This window comes from Durio zibethinus, chromosome 15 (genome assembly GCF_047325235.1).
Source record: "Durio zibethinus cultivar Kanyao isolate XHJ-2024 chromosome 15, ASM4732523v1, whole genome shotgun sequence".
In the NCBI taxonomy this organism is placed as follows: domain Eukaryota; kingdom Viridiplantae; phylum Streptophyta; class Magnoliopsida; order Malvales; family Malvaceae; genus Durio; species Durio zibethinus.
The window spans coordinates 6,415,108-6,432,270 of record NC_143176.1 but is presented as its reverse complement, the minus strand read 5'-3'; the positions used below and the strand labels follow the sequence as shown (position 1 = coordinate 6,432,270).

The 17,163-nt window shown below is 33.7% G+C and overlaps 1 pseudogene; it reads right to left on the bottom strand.

Moving 5' to 3' along the window:
• Positions 1-907: 907 nt before the first annotated feature.
• On the bottom strand, positions 908-4,847 carry LOC149514604 (disease resistance protein At4g27190-like; annotated as a pseudogene).
• Between the last annotated feature and the right edge of the window lie 12,316 nt (positions 4,848-17,163).

Sequence of the window (17,163 nt, the reverse complement as noted above, 5' to 3'; positions counted from 1 at the left end):
AGCATGAAAAATGTGCAAAAGATTAACCTCTCTGTTCATAAGCTTATCCAAGTCCAGCTATACAATGGCACGGCAGCTTTTGATACTTTTAAAGTGAGAGTTTGGGTGCGCAGCGTACCTCTGTTTTGGCTTGCCCAGATTCCTCCGAATCAACACTAAAGCTTGTGGCTATATTGGGACAACCTCTCACAGATAAAAATTGCAAAGATGGGAATACGAAATGATAACCCACAGGGCTGAAGCTCACAATGTTTGGTAGCTTTTCAAGATCTAAGGTACCCAATTGAGGTAGCTGTATCACTTTCCCTTTTTCCTCACTACCATTTGCCTCATCTCCTGATTGTTCAAATACTTGTTCTAATTTGGAGACGTTCTGAACAGTAAAGGATTGCAGTTTTGGAAGGCCATGAGCAACACTCACTGGAAAGAGACTTTTCAAGTTTTCGCATGACTCAACGCGTATTTGAGTCAGATTAGGGAAACATACAGGTTGGAGATGATGATCTTGTGATGAAGTTGATCATCCTTTTCAATAATTTGCTCCTGTTCATCACACTTATATCTGTGTAAAAAGCTCAATTGCGACAAATTCCGAGCGATAGTAGGTGATAAAATATATCTTAATCTTCTGCATCTAAAGGCAACCAATTGAGTGACGTATTGAAAGTTGACAACTTTGACGGGATCTTTCCATGCCATCCGCAATTCAAGTAGATCACGCAAACTTAGTTCCCTCAAACTTGAAAGATTATATCCACTGTCAAATAGCTCTTTAAAATTAGTGATGATTAAATATTTTATATTCAGCTTTTCATCCCAATTGTAGAACTATCATTTTACGTGCTTCCTTTCTCTCATATCCCAAAATTCTAACACCTATAATCATATCATTTAAAAAGTAAATTTAATATTTAGAAAAAACTAAAAAATTTTAAATATTGAAAATTTTTAGAAATTTCTAAATATTAAAATTATAGCATTTGAACTTGAACTTTTCTTTCGGAAACCAATTTATCAAGAAAAAAAATTCAATCGACAACATTAACACTATATTTAATCGGTAGGAAGAAAAATAAAGGGAGGAAATAAGGGCAAGGAATGCAAAAATAAATTATAGAAAAGAAAATTAATTTTCTTTGTTAGTGTTTGGTACCAAAGATAAAAAAAAAAACTAGAAAAAAAGAAAAAGGATTAGAAGAAAATTTATAAGAAAGGATTTATTTAAGTAAAAACGAATGTTTTTCTCCCAATTTAAAAGGATTAAATTTTAATTTTTTTTTCTTTCCGCTCTCTTTCTATTCTTCCACTCTTTCCACTCCCTCACCAGGTATAGTTGTAAGAAAGAAAAAAAAAAAAGGCTTACCGCTATTTTAGCCAAAATGATAAAACGAGTCAATTGTGGACAATTTCCCACTTTCAACACTTGTAAAGATGGCAGTGTGGGTATAATGTCATTTCCATTCCTTCCTTTTAATCGAGGCAAACCTACCAATGTAACCACATTCAGCTGTGGAAGACCTTTAGCCATTGAGATTGGAAAACTATATTCCAATCGAGAGCAACTCCAAATCTGAAGTTTTGTCAAATTCTCCGAAGTTTGACCATGGGACAATGACGAAAGAGATGTCAAGTTATTGCAGCCATTTACATATACTTCCCCTAGACTTTGGAGTCAGACGTTTGACACTTGCGTTTTGGGAATTATATCTTCCAATTCCGAGCAGTAGAATATATTCAGTGTTTCCAGTTGCCCAAGACTTTGAGCAACGGAAGTTGGGCAGAGATATCTCAATTTATGGCAGTCGTCGATTGTTACAAACCTTCAAACTTTGTAAGTTTACATGATGACCGGGTCCTTGTTTCATGCTCCTCAATTCAGCAATATTTTGAAATATCACTTGCATCTTATCACAATATGCAACTTCCAGCTCCTCAAGATTTTGTAGAATTGGAATTCCACATATCATGTCCTTGCAATGATCTATCATCAAGTTTTTCAATTTTAGTAAAAACCCTTGTGGTTGATGACCACTGCACAGCTCTTGCAAACCACGCATATCTTTTAACGATAATTTTAACAAATTAGAGAATGCAATGGTTAGCGCCTGCTGCTTTGTTGTATGTATCAATGAGACATTTCATATGTTCGCAACTCTCAAGACCCAGAGAAGTCAGGTTACTGAATACCACTTGGCCCGACTCCAAGCTTGGAACAAGATTTTGGCAACCCACCACAATATTCAGATTAAGATATTCCGTATCCCCAAATAACTGTTTGCATGCCTCAATTACAGACCCTCAATTTCTAAGGATCCTGACAATTGGTCGATCTCAAAGTCCCTCTTCATTACATATAACTTAGAAAAGCTAACGCATACACAAAACCTTGGTAATCTACGGAACAGAAAGTCTCGTGGAAGATGTTTAGAAGAAACCTCTAAAGATAATACGGCCAAGTTTGACAAGGAATTCAACTCCGATAGGCTGGCATAGCTTTCTTCTTGAACCGTGTTCTCAGTAGCCCATTTTATTCTTTCACAACCATGTAAGTATAGTTCTTCTGATTGGGACAATCTTCGTATTAACTGAGGAGGGATTCTCTGTAGTTGTTTACAATATGATAAATCCAACAATTTAAGATTATCCAAATCACCTATTTCTTCTTGCAATTCTTTGATATCAGAGCGACTAAATGAAAGAACCTTCAACTTCCCAAGCAATGAGATGCCCAAGAGTTTGCAACCTTCCACATGTAGAATTCTAAGGTTTGTTTGAAACTAAAATGCGTCTGGAGATATCAATCTAGAATGCAAAGCGCAAACTTTTAAAGCTTTCATTCCTTCGAAGAATTCACTTGAAGTTATCATGTTTCCATCTCCACCAATTTAAAGAAATTTGAGATTTGGGCCTGCTAGTCCTTTAGGAAGTTCAACGATCTGACTAGTCTTGAAGGAGACTGCTTCGCAAGGCTCAAAACTTTCATCCTTTGCCCACATTTCAATAACCTCAGATTTTATAACAAAAGAAAACTCCTTTCTGTAGAATGCTATCCACAAAGCAACATCACTAACCATGTCATGCATTTTAACATGCCTTTCTCCACAATTTATCAACAAACAAGAATCCTTGAGGATATCGATCGCTGCAAGCACTTCGCTCCTCACTTCTTCAATTCAGCCCATACCTTTATACAACTCTAGTCCCCATGCATATCTCACCAACTCCTCTACATAAATCTTATAATCTTCAGGAAATAAAGAGTACAAAAAGAAACACATCTTGGTCGCCGTATCCTTCAGATAATCAAAACTTACCTCAAGACATAGGTAAGCATTTTGTTGATCAATATCTTCGATGTCACCCAATCTACGGTTTTTGAGTTTCCGATATGCTGCTTTCCACATATGATGATTTTTACCTTTTAGAGCACTTCCCAATGCAACTATAGCTATGGGCAAACCCTCCCATGCATATCTCACCAACTCCTCTACATAAATCTTATAATCTTCAGGAAATAAAGAGTACAATAAGAAACACATCTTGGTCGCCGTATCCTTCAGATAATCAAAACTTACCTCAAGACATAGGTAAGCATTTTGTTGATCAATATCTTCGATGTCACCCAATCTACGGTTTTTGAGTTTCCGATGTGCTGCTTTCCACATATGATGATTTTTACCTTTTAGAGCACTTCCCAATGCAACTATAGCTATGGGCAAACCCTCACACTTTTTGATAACTTTAGTTGCTACATGTTTAATAGCGTCATCAGAAGAGTTATCTAGACCTGCTATCGCCGCAAATAAAGTCCAAGCTTCATGGTCATCTAAACAACCAAGTGGTATTGTCTTTTGACATCCCATAGCAGTGCATACTTGTTGACGACGTGTTGTTAAAAGAATTTTGCAGCCTTTATGATCCTCAGCAAATGGAATTCCTATCTCCTCCTTTAAGTCAATTTTTGCCCAAACATCATGAAGGATTATTAGAATCCTTTTCTCATCCTGCAGTTTCAACCAGAATTCTTGTCTTGATCTTCTTCCTAGTTCATTCTTCACATCGAAATCCAGGTATTTTGCAATTTCATCTTGAATTGTTTCAAAGTTTGGCTTCTGAGACACGTAGTAATCACAACTTTGTCAAACAGATTTAATTTTTTGGCACGAGTTCCAACTTCCTGGACTAGGGTTGTCTTGCCCACCCCTTCCATCCCCCACAATCCTATCACGCTGACATTGTCATCCTGTGGGCCTCAATGATCTGATTAGAAGCTGTTTTTGAAGATTTAGAGTCCATAAAATCCTTTGAAGAGTGGAATTCTATGGTCGGAACTGTACTAGGTGAACGGTAGCCCACTCGTCCAGGTTGACCAAATTTGGTGGTGTTCTCAAGAAGCACAAAAATAACAAAAGTGTTCTTCATTGCTTTCTTACTTAATCGATACCGCCAACTCCAATTAGGACACCAATTGAAACATCTCATATTTTGTTGGATTTCATTTTCCAGAGTTTCCATATCTGATAGGATTTTGTCTGTTTTTGATAGCAAGTCTCTGACATCATCTTCGATTCCTTGAAGTTGCCTTTCAGCATCCTCAATCTCATGTTGCAGCGGAGCCCGTGCCATTATCAGTTCTTTTTTTGCTTGAGCTTTCTAACGTTGTGGCGAAAACGGCAAATGTAATTAAATTGATGTTCTACTGGCTTTGCCACCCAATCCACGAGCAGTGTTCCCACGCAGTTAGAACGACCAGACTCGCAAAACCCATAAGCCATTGTTGATAAGCTCAAGTTGAAGAAACTTCAGCCAAGCGTAAAAATATTGGTTATGAGATAAATCATGACGATGATACTAAAAAGAAAATTAAAGAATAATGAAGGTGAACTCTCTAAACATACCAAACAACGTGAAGATACTCCAAAGTGTGAAAACCAACTTCTTTTTCTTCAGTTTTCTGCTAAGTAACACTTTCTAAGTACATACAAAGCAAAGTAAAGACAATTCAAAGAATGAGATCCAAATATCGTTTCTTCAGCACTCTGCCAAGCTGAAAACACGAGATAAAAGACAATATTTTTAGGTAACTTTAAGAAAATATTACTCAGAAAATAGGAAATAAAAAATTACTTTTGATATGATAGACAACCAAAGATCATATTGTAATAAAAAAAATTAAGCAACAATTTTCAAAATTATTAATTACAGGTTTGGTCAACCAATTTGAGTTGATTTTTTTTTGGACACCAAACTATGAAAAGTAATGATTTAGTCACAAACAATAAAAAGATTTGTTTCTTTGATCATCCAACCATTTAGGGTAAAATGTTGGATTCTGTTACCATGAGAATATAACACCTACAATTATATCATCTACAATAATTATAATATAATTAACTAATCATAAGACATAATTGTGCGAGACACATCAAAACTTTATATGAAGTATGCACTTACTTAAGTGATAGACCCTATATAATTCTTTATTTTGAACATATCACTTGTGATTATTGAAGTATAATTAACATATTTTGTAGATTTCACAAAAAAGAAAAAATGTAGAACCCACATTTTTAAGGGGTGAACCCGTGTATAATTCTTTGTTACAATTGACTAATTATAAGATTGTAGTAAAGAAAATTGTAGATGATTAGAGATGGTAATGGAGTAGATATCTATTATTTTTAAGTTATTAGTATTCGAATCCATTTAAAATTTATAATATTTGAATTCATTTAAATATTTGTTTTAAGTTTAATATCACTATCCAAATTCAAATCTGTTTAAATAACTACTATAAGTTTAAATATCGAAATCCATCAAAATATCCACTTATTTAAATTTTTCATCAAAATATAAAATCAATAAAATTTAAATTCACTCTTAATTAATAACAAATAAAGATTATTGTTAAGGTTATGAACCTTCTAGAAGAACAAAATTTTATATATTTTATATATGTAATCGAATAACAAATTCGGATATCTGTTATTATTCATTAAAAGTTAAATGAATTTAGATGTGGATATCCAAAAACTATTATCTGTATCTTATTTGAATTTATCACGAATAATAAATTTTTATCTGAATCTATTAATTATCTGCTTATAATTATTCAATTCTGACATAAACAAATTGGATAATAACAATTTTCCATTTATTTACTAACTATTACCATCCTTGTAGTCGATACATTTCCTCTTTATTATGACCAGATAATTGTAACATCTGGTAAAAAAAAAATTGTAGGTCACCGTCACAACTGGACTGATATTCCCACATGGCACTACCATGTAAGCTCAATCGCCAGATGGTTATGCCTATGTGATGTTATTAAAAAAAAAGTTTCTTATCCAAAAAAAAAAATTCAATTTGTTTAATTTTCCAACATCTCTAGACTACCGTCTAGTTCATTTAATAGCACCGCCATTGTCGGACCATCCTCTGCCACCATGGTACGCCGCTCGCCGGCAACGTTTTTCTTCCCAAAACTCATCCAAATCTTCTTCTTGGTCCTCACTTTCTTTATATCGGATCAAATTTTTGTAAAAACTCCTAGAAAGTCCTAAATTTAAAACCAAACCCAAGACCTTAAAAACTAGAAACGCCACCCTCAACCACTTATCACCACCACCGGCACCGTTTCCTCTTTCCTGTACTCTCCTCCGGCTCTATCCCGTCACAATTAGAGAAGCTCCAAAAACCCAAGATCAAAAGACGCTAGAACCAAAAACGGCTACCTGTACCCGTCTTTTTACAAGCAAATTTAAAACCAAAAGACCTTTTTTTGTTTTTTTTTAATATTGACAAAAAAAAAAAGATAAATGAATATTCCAAACTTACCACTTCTATATAGGAGTGATAGATCCGAAGCTTTCAAGAGAAAATTTGCTTGAAAAATAAATCCAATCTTTTTGAGATCTGATCTGCTTCACTGAAAAATTGCAAAGTAGATTAAAAAAAATGTAAGAAACAAACTTTATTTGTACGAAGAGAAAGCAATGGAGAAGTTGTTGCATTTACCTCAGCTGGTGCCTTCTAAATCTGAGAGGATTTATTCATAACGGATCATTGATATTTGAAGATTGGTTTTTTTTTTTTTTTCTCTCTCTTTTTTTTAAAATATTTTTAAATGAAAATAACAAACAAAGTGGAAACTAAAGATAAAGAAAATATTGTAAAGTTACAAGGAAAGGAATGTAGGACCAAAGAAAATTCAACTTAAGTTTTTTTTTTTTTTTCCTCTTTTTGAGTTGAAGGAAAAGCCAACAGAGTAGAAATCAACCTTAGAACGCTTGGCCAAAAAAAAAAAAGAAATCAAGCTCGCACTGAAATGATCAAAAAGCTTGAAAATTGAAAAGAGAACGTTTACATATTTGCCTGGAAAATTCGAACAATAATGCAATGTAACAATGAATTATTTATATGATAATTAATGCATGATGGAAAAATGAATTGGAGCATTATGTGATTGTAGAAATAATAAGATAAAAAATTTTGCCTACTTTTTGTGGGTTGCTGCTTTTAGGCTTTATATTTTTGTTTGGATTTTGGACCTTTCTAGTTGAAGTTACATTGAGAAATTGCCATGGACGAAAACAAAATTTCTGGGTTTGTGCTTCACCTTAGGATTGAAAAAATGTAGGACAGTTCGATAATTAAAGTAGTACCTTATGTTACATGGATTCTTTATTTTTCCTTTATGCATAGCATCCAGTATTCAAAATGTCAGACACTTTAAATCTATTAGTATCTCTATCAACTTTTGAATTATCTAATTTTATAAGTAGGAAGACTAATTGAAATATTTAAAATGCTCAATGAATCACATAATACTAATTGTTAGTAATTAATTTGCATTTGATTTGATATATTTTTTTCATGGTAATAACAATTCTAAAATTCTACAAAAAAAATACAAAAGGTAAATTAATTAAAGAGGTCAAGCTAAACTAAGAATGATATTATTAAAAATTATTTCAAATGACTAAAAATATTTAATTATTTTATCAAAAATAAAATAAGTTTTATCAAAAAATAATCAAATGATCAATTCATAAAACATACAAATAATAAATCATTAACATACATGTATAGATAACAGATCAATTAAAACAAAAAATTGAAAAGTAAAAAATAGAAAAAAAAAACAAATATGCTTCAATAACTTAATTCTGATTATTTTTAATGAATTTATTTATCAACATAAAGTACATACGCAATTATTATTACAACAACAAAAAAACAAATTTCATATAATTGTCTTATTGTTATACACACTAATAAATTTTGATCATTTTTATTTGTATTTTTATTTGATATGAAAATCATATTTTGTGTCTCAATGTGAGCCTAATTAAAAATTTCATTTAAATTAAAATTTATAAAAAAATTTACTAATAGTATTTTAATCAATTACTTTTAACATTTTTTGAATTAAAATTTTATTCAGAACATTTTAGTCAATCACTTTTAATTGATGGCAAACAAAATCACTTTTAACATTTTTGAATAAAATTATAAAAAAGTCTAATAATAATAAAAAAGGAAAATTCGTTAAATTTATAAAAATTTACTAAAGGTATCTTAACTAATTACTTTTAACACCTTTGGAACTAAAATTTTAAATAAATTAATTTACAAAGAGTCTATTTTTAATTTTAGTTTATTTAAATTAAACTTAAATAAATCAATAAAAGTTAAATATATTTAAAGATAATTTTTTTAATTTAAAATTTTATTACAATATTTAGATCAATCGATTTTTAACACTTTTGGGAATTCATACCTTTAAATATTAAAAAATAATTATATTTACCTATATTAAAAGGAAAAATAAATTCATTGTCAATATTATTAATTAACTTCAATTCCTATAGTCTGTGTTAGTTATAAACATATTACTATATGACTTAAATGTCATGTGTGAGTCTCCAAGTCTTTGGTTTAGTGGCTGAAGACATTTGAGGGGACATCAAGGTCCTGTTTCCAATCAGGTCTCCCTCATCCCCTTTGTCATAACGTCTAGATCCGGGGATCTATCGCTAGACATTGACTTTTAGGAGTCGCCACCAATCTTTTTTATCTAGGTGCGATTGACCACCTAAGGAATCTGTCCTTTCAAGGAACACCTAAGTTTAAGGGTCCCTAAAAGAATAGGTTCAGGTCTACTAACTAGAACAGGGTTCAAGAGTTCGGTTACGTGTGAGGAAGGTTATAGCACCCTCACAACGCCCATCAAAAAATGGTACCAGCTAAATTTGTGTTATCTAATGAGCCTTAAAATTTTACCAAGTAATTAATTATTGGAAATTATTCTCAAATGACTCTAATACTTTTAGCAAAAAATTGAGAAAATTCCCTCACCTCAAGAGTATGCAAGAAAAACTACTATTTCACTTGCAGAGGCTCCGTCGTCGGATTATTTAAAGAAAAATCAAAATCAAATAAAAAGGAAGAATGATTGTTCTAGTGCAGGGAAAATTGATACTTTCAACTTTTCCCAAAAAAATATTCTTTTGAAACTTTAATTTCGAGGAAAATTGATACTTTCAACTTTTCCTCAAAAATTTATTTTTTTGAAAATTTATTTTTAAGGAAAATTGATACTTTCAACTTTTTCCCAAAAATATTTTTTGGAAACTTTGATTTTCAAGGAAAATTGATACTTTCAACTTTTCCTCAAAAAAAACTTTTTTTGAAAATTTATTTTTAAGGAAAATTGATACTTTCAACTTTTCCTCAAAAATATTTTTTGGAAACCTTAATTTCGAGGAAAATTGATACTTTCAATTTTCCTCAAAAACCTTTTTTAAAAAATTTATTTTTAAGGAAAATTGATACTTTCAACTTTTTCCCAAAAATATTTTTTGGAAACTTTGATTTTCAAGGAAAATTGATACTTTCAACTTTTCCTCAAAAACCTTTTTTTGAAATTTTATTTTTAAGGAAAATTGATACTTTCAACTTTTCCTCAAAAATATTTCTTTTTGAAAATTTTTATTTTTTTGCAAAAAATTAAAATAAAATAAAATAAAAATAAAAATAATACTCCTGAAAATAACTAACACAAAAAAAAAAATAAATAAATAAAATACCAAAAAGAAAAAGATTATCTTGGCTTGAGGAATTCGACGCGGCTCCACTAGATTGTCCATAGCCTTCACCAATTTGACACGATCTCCCCCATTTTTCACGAAGGAAATAATGGCTTGAAGTGTTGTTGAACATAACCATATACTCCCATTTGGTTGCCATACATTTGTTGAGGATACATAGGAGCCGTTTGCTGTGGAAGTATGTCCATATACTGTGCTCCCAGAACTGGTTGAGGATGAAAACCAGCAAACCGGTTTCCCTGAACAGCCTCGTTATTAATTGCTGACAAATGACCGGTTGTGATTGGCTGAATGTACATACCCACCACCTGATCGCTTCTCATATGTTGAGGTCCTTGAGGTTGGCCATGTGTTACACTAACTTGAGTAACCATTGACTGAGGATATTGAGCACCCGCAACTGGGCTAGAGTCTGCTGCCTGTGCTTCCCATAGTGGTGGTGGTAACAAGCCACTTCTCTGAGCACCATAGACAGGTGAAGAGGGCTGCTGTTGTAGAAACAATTGACCATTCCAGGCAGGACCTGTGCCTTGAGCATATGACTGCTCATATCGAGGTGATCCCGTGTTTGGTGCAGCTCCAGTCGCATGAAAACTCTGCTGCTGCTGAGTAGGCTGTCGTCTCTGGTCTGTAAAATTCTCATCAACAACCTTCGCTCCCACAAATGGACACCAACCGGTTCTTCCAGAAATCGACGAAGCTCCAACACCGTCGCCTCTGCATGCCGCTACAACCGCCCACCGTTGATGCTGAATATTCACCATGAACCTCCCTTCGACCTACTCATCTCCTATTTATGGTCGGTTTCTCACCAACCATCCTCCAACAGCGTAGATCTAGAAAGGAATCTGTGAACTTTCTTCACTGTTTTGGTTCCTTTCACTGTCCGATCATTCTGGGTTTTGAGTACGTCAGTGGCCCCTTACTGCTCTTCATTTTTATTATTTTTGATCTCCAAAAGCTCAACGTTCGCTATGGTTTGTCCATCTAAACCCGAAAATTGGGTGTTAACAGAATCAGAGGTGTTGTTACTATCAGAGAACATATCAAAGAGAACAAGGGCATTCTGCTGTGATGTAGGAGTTGTTTGTTGTGTTGTTGCTGATCGGTTCTATCAATAATAAATCATGGTTCTTCGGACTGTGCATCTGCTTCTCCAAAGTCCCATATCCATCAACACATGGACGAAACACGATCAGTATGAACTCTACTGTATAGGTAGAAGCACCATCCCCGGGAAAGATAAAGCCACGCTAATAGTTTGGAAGAAGTGGATGAGTCTCCGATCTACGAATCGATAAAAGCCAGAAACTCAACCTAGCTTAAAAAAAACCTATGCCGCCAATCGTAGATCTAACAGCTATGTCCAGATCTAACTCCATCTCCTCATCGGTCTTGAATTCTGTCTCTCAACAAGGAAAGAAGACATCCAGCCTAATCTGTAGGAAAATCTGAACCAAAAGGCTGTTGCTTTCGATCCACAATCTCGAACTGGGGCGAATGAAGAAAGCTACCTTCATAAAGCATAAAGAAAGACAGCTGGATTGAGTTCCACAGCAAGGCCCAATTCGTCACAGTCCATTGCCGAAATGACTGTGATCTCTTTTTTTTTTTTTTTGGCCCCCTCTCCTATTCGGATTCCTCTTCTCCCTTTTTTCCGTCTCCCCCCAAACTGTGAATCCCCCCACCGATTTATAAAGCCATGCTGTTTTTTATAGAATTTCAGTTCCATTCCACTTAGTCATCCAATGCTAAAGATTAACCACTAGTCATGCTTTCTGATCATCATCCAACTTAATCTCAATCTTTCTTTTTTTTAAAAAAAAAAATAATCAGATAATAAAAAAAAATGATAAATATGAAATAAAAAAAGTCTAAAATAAAAATGACTAAAAATCCCTGCAACTGAACTTGGATTAATCTCAATTGACAAAAAATTCTGAACAAAATGGGATGTCTACACCCTTTACTTGTACTAGGGCTTTGCCCTTCTGATGTAACCAAAAAATGTTATGTATGACAAATATGTTATATATATATATATATATATATGTATGTCTATTGTTTAAGATTTAGTGATATAATTTAATAAAGAATTTAGTTAACTTTCGATTTTTTTTAAAGTTTAAATTAAATAAATTTAACTATATATAAAAATAAATTTATAAAATAGGAGCAAATAATTAAAAAATTATCAAAAACTTGATGTACGTGTCTTCAACACCTTATTCCTGAATTAAGTCAACCACGTAACATACCCAGAAAACAAATAATAAAAATTGGATAGCTTACCATGGGCAAAGTACATAATTGCACTTTTAGGCTTTGGTTTCTTGCTAATTTCAAAAGTTTGGTACACTGACAAATTTCTTGTACAAAAAATGGCAACTTCTTTTTTGTGTTTTATCCTCAAATTTCTTGAGACAACAAAACCTGTATGTTGTTGCGTAAAAATGCATTGCAAATCCACACAGGTACAAAAAGAAATGATATTGAATCACTCCAATGAATTTGCTTAACTATCACCCATCATCTTTACAAGGATGAGCTTTGTCTGATTATAGTTCCTTTAATTTTAGCCATCGGTTGGGGCAACTTTTTTCACTTTTGGAGCTACTTTCCCATTTGGCAAAGCAGATTTCACAAAGGCTGGAACTTTCATCTCTTTCTCTGATTTGCTTTATTGCCTGAAATTAGTTTTCCCTAGGTGGATGGGCTGAGAATGAACCTTGACCTCCGAGGGCCTCGCGGCAATCCGTCGCTTTATCCCGGTCCAAGCGATACTGGCTTGCACTTCCCTTCAACTGCAAATCAACACAATTGATTTTAATTCCCAACATAACATCAAAGTATCCAAGTATCAGGCTTGAACTTCACAGTTCCTAAACTGATGAGAGAAGGCATCAGCCATGGCTCTTTCCCATTTAACTGCTGCTTCTTCTCTCTGTTGAATTGTGGAAAGAATTTCCTGCGTGTTTTCAGAGCCACCCCACCATTCCACCTGTAAACAAATCTAATCTATATGAACGGCTTGATATGTAAGAATCAGAATGCGATGAATTTTCAAAGTAAAGATATTTGTATTATCCTACAAACTTCTATTGCTCGGGCTGACCTACGGGGCGTAACTCTCCATTAATGTAAAAAGATTAATGCGATTTGCAAGTTGACGACTCAATTTATTAAGGTGTTACTTGTTTATTTAATCTTCTATATACTCCTATGGAGCCAACGCAAAGAAAAACCTACGATGGCAGTTAATTTGTTCCATGCAGTGAATTTAACCCCGAAAACAACATAATCCTAACTTGCAGGTGCCATTGATTAAAGCTTTCACACCAAAATTGGTTGAAAAAAATCTCATGTAGCTTTGTATTTGTGAGACCCGTACTCATCCCCACAGGATCAAGAGGAGACTCTCACCGAGAAAAAATGAGGTATTTTGTAGTTTGATCCAAAAAATCTTATGGTTCATATTACGGGTTTAAATTTATACAAATATTCCATAGAGGATCTTCACAAATCCTCATTATTAGTGTGAGATTAAGAGGGCATCACAGTCTTCAACCTGCATTTTTTTTCTCCAATTAAATTAGGCAAAACACTGCCTCCGATATAGAAATAGAAATGTTTTTACATTTTACTAAACTTCATAGTTCAAGTTAACTAGAGGAAATGTTTTTTTTCCTTCTTTATAGATATGGAGATATATAAAAGCCTTTTTAAGAAACATTTTAATTTGGTACCACTGCTTTACTAGATAATTAGAAGTAAGTAAGCAAGTAGGTAATAGTCATTAAGTAGGTACCTACAGTTCATGAAGCTTAGCCTCAAGTTTCAACTAATTTTCCATTTTCTTCTGCTTAAACCTACCTTCTGTAACCATATTCGTATTCTCCGGGTTCTGATTTGAGACTGTACATTGCTCCAGGAATGTAAATAGCTTAGTGTGCTTAAAGTTTGCTTTTTGACTGTATGTCCCTGGATCAATATATTGAATCTACCGGCATCTCTCAGCCGACAAATTGCTTTTCTTGCACAAGAATATGTAATAAAAAGATGAAATCATTAAGCAGCAGAGATGATAGGAATTATTAAGAACAATATCAGAATCTGTACATTATGTATGTATGTATGTTTGTATGCTTACATACATAAGTATGTATGGATGTATAAAATGCATGTGAGCTTGACAGTTCTTAATGGTGTAAGGAAAACTGTTGTCTTTCTTATCCAAGTTCCCTCTTAGAAATGCTTATAGTAATTTACAATTTGCATTATAATGTTTGGTTTATTCCATCCGAATAAATTATGGCAGTGAAAATGTAAATTAATTATTGTTAGTGTGTTAGTGGTTGAAGCAACTAGGTATGGCATTTCTACTAGCACTTTGTAACAGGTTTTGCCATCTGATCAGTTTAGGTAATATGATGGATCTATGCATGGTGATCCATACTGTTAGGCAAACAACTTTTGTAGTAGTTAAATAAACTTTTGTATTTTTGAAGCCTATAAATTAATGAAATGAAGCTCATGATCTATAGAGCCAATTTACTTCAAGTGACAGATTAGTATCTTCTGTTTTTTTGTTCTTCCTCTGCTTTAAATCCTTCAATTGGTATCAGAGCATTCTTTAAGGTCTTAGAGGACCTGTGAGTTCCAAAAATTGAGTGAAAAGCCATCAAACACTTACCAGCCAGCTTTTGTCAACCTTAAATGGCCTCAAGCAATTGCTCCTTACCTCCACCTCCTATTTTTTCTGGTGAGAACTACCAGATATGGGCTGTCAAAATGAAAACCTATTTGAGTGCTTTTAATTTGTGGGAAGTGGTGGAAAATGAGAAGGAACCACCACAACTTCTTGCAAATCCAACAGTAACTCAAATGAAAAATTATAGTGAAGAAAAAGTAAAGAGGTACAAGGCTAAGAGCTGTATTGAGTCTTTAGTTTCTGATGACATATTCATTAGAATCATGACTTGTGAAACTACAAAACAAGCTTGGGATGTGCTTAAGGAAGAGTTTCAAGGTAGTGACAAGACAAGACAAATGCAAATGTTGAATCTTAGAAGAGAGTTTGAAGTCTTAAAGATGAAGGAGTCTGAAAATTTAAAAGAGTACAATGATAGACTCATGAAGATAGTAAACAAGATTAGATTACTTGGTGAGGAGCTGTCAGACAAAAAAATTATAGAGAAGGTTCTTGTTAGCTTACCAGAGAGGTTTGAGTCAAAAATCTCATCCTTTGAAGACTCCAAGGACTTGACCAAGATAACTCCAGCAGAATTGTTCAATGTTTTACAAGCTTAAGAGCAAAGAAGGGCTATCAGACAAGAGGATTCAACAGAAGGTGCTTTTACAGCCAAGGAGAAAGGCAAGATGCAAACAGAAAGCAAAGGCAGAAAACAAGGAGATCAAAGAAACAAAGTTTCTAGAAACAATGAAAAGAAAGGAAAATTCCCACCTTACTCTCACTGCAATAAGACCATTCACTTGGAGAAATATTGTTGGTACAGACCTGACATACAATGTAGGTACTGTAAGCAGCTTGGTCACATAGAGAAGGTATGTAAAAATAAAAAACAGCAGCAACCAGATCAACAACCCAGAGTTGCTGACAATCAACAACAGCTAGAAGAGTAAGTTTTTGTTGCAACTTGCTATGGAACCAGAACCTCCTCAAGTGCATGGCTCATTGACAGTGGCTGCACACACCATATGGCATCTGATATCAACATGTTCAAAGAACTAGACAAGACCTGTACCTTTAAAGTCAAAATAGGTAATGGTGATTTCATAGAAGTCAAAGAAAAAGGAGTAGTGGCAGTTGAGACACCAACAGGTACCAAACTCATTTCAGATGCGTTATTTATGCCTAAAATAGATCAAAACCTATTAAGTGTAGAACAGTTGCTAGAAAATAACTACGCTTTAGTTTTCAAAGACAAGGCATGCATAATTCATGATCCTACTAGCCATGAACTCTTTACTGTTACTATGAAAGGAAAATGTTTTTCTTTGAATTGGCATGAAGCAAACTCCTTTACATATGCTACTTCACATGATGAATCTTCTTTATGGCATAAAAGGATGAGACATTTCAACTACAATGCATTGAATTTCATGCATAAAAATGATCTTGTATTAAACATGCCTACTGTTGAAGTCAGTGCTGGAATGTGTGAAGTCTGTCAGCTAGGAAAACAAAGTAAGTTGCCATTTGCAATTAACAAAGCATGGAGGGCAACTGAAAAACTACAACTTGTTCATACTGATGTTTGTGGTCCTATGAGAACCTTGTCCTTGAATGGCAGTAAATATTTCATTGCTTTTATAGATAATTTTACCAGAATGTGTTGGATTTACTTCATGAAACAAAAGACTGAAGTTGCAAATGTATTTTGGAAGTTCAAGGCTTGGATTGAGAATCAAAGTGGCTGCAAAATCAAGATCATAAGGTCAGACAATGGTACTGAATACACATATGATAGATTTAATGAGTTTTATGAAGTTGCAAGAATTGAACACCAACTGATAGCAACTTACACTCTACAACAAAATGGAGTCAGTGAAAGAAAGAATAGAACAATCATGGAGATGGCAAGATGCATGCTGTTTAAGAAGAATCTTCCTAAGAAATTTTGGGCAGAGGCAGTCAATACCTCTGTCTACTTGCTCAACAGGCTGCCCACAAAAGCTTTGAAGGGAAAAACTCATTTCGAAGCCTAGTATGGAACCAAACCATCAGTGCACCACCTCAAAGTTTTTGGCAGCATCTGTTATGTGTTTGTTCCTGATATCAAAAGGGACAAGCTTGATCAAAAAGCAAAAATATGTATTTTTTTGGGCTATAGCATCTTCACCAAAGGCTATAGGACTTATAATCCACTTACAAGCAAGATGATTGTAAGTAGGAATGTAAGATTTAATGAGCAAGCTGCCTGGAATTGGGAAAAGTCAAAGGAAAAATCAGTCAAGCAAACTACTGCAGACATGATAATCTTTCAAGATTAAGAAGATTATATGTTTGAAAATGAAATCATTGATC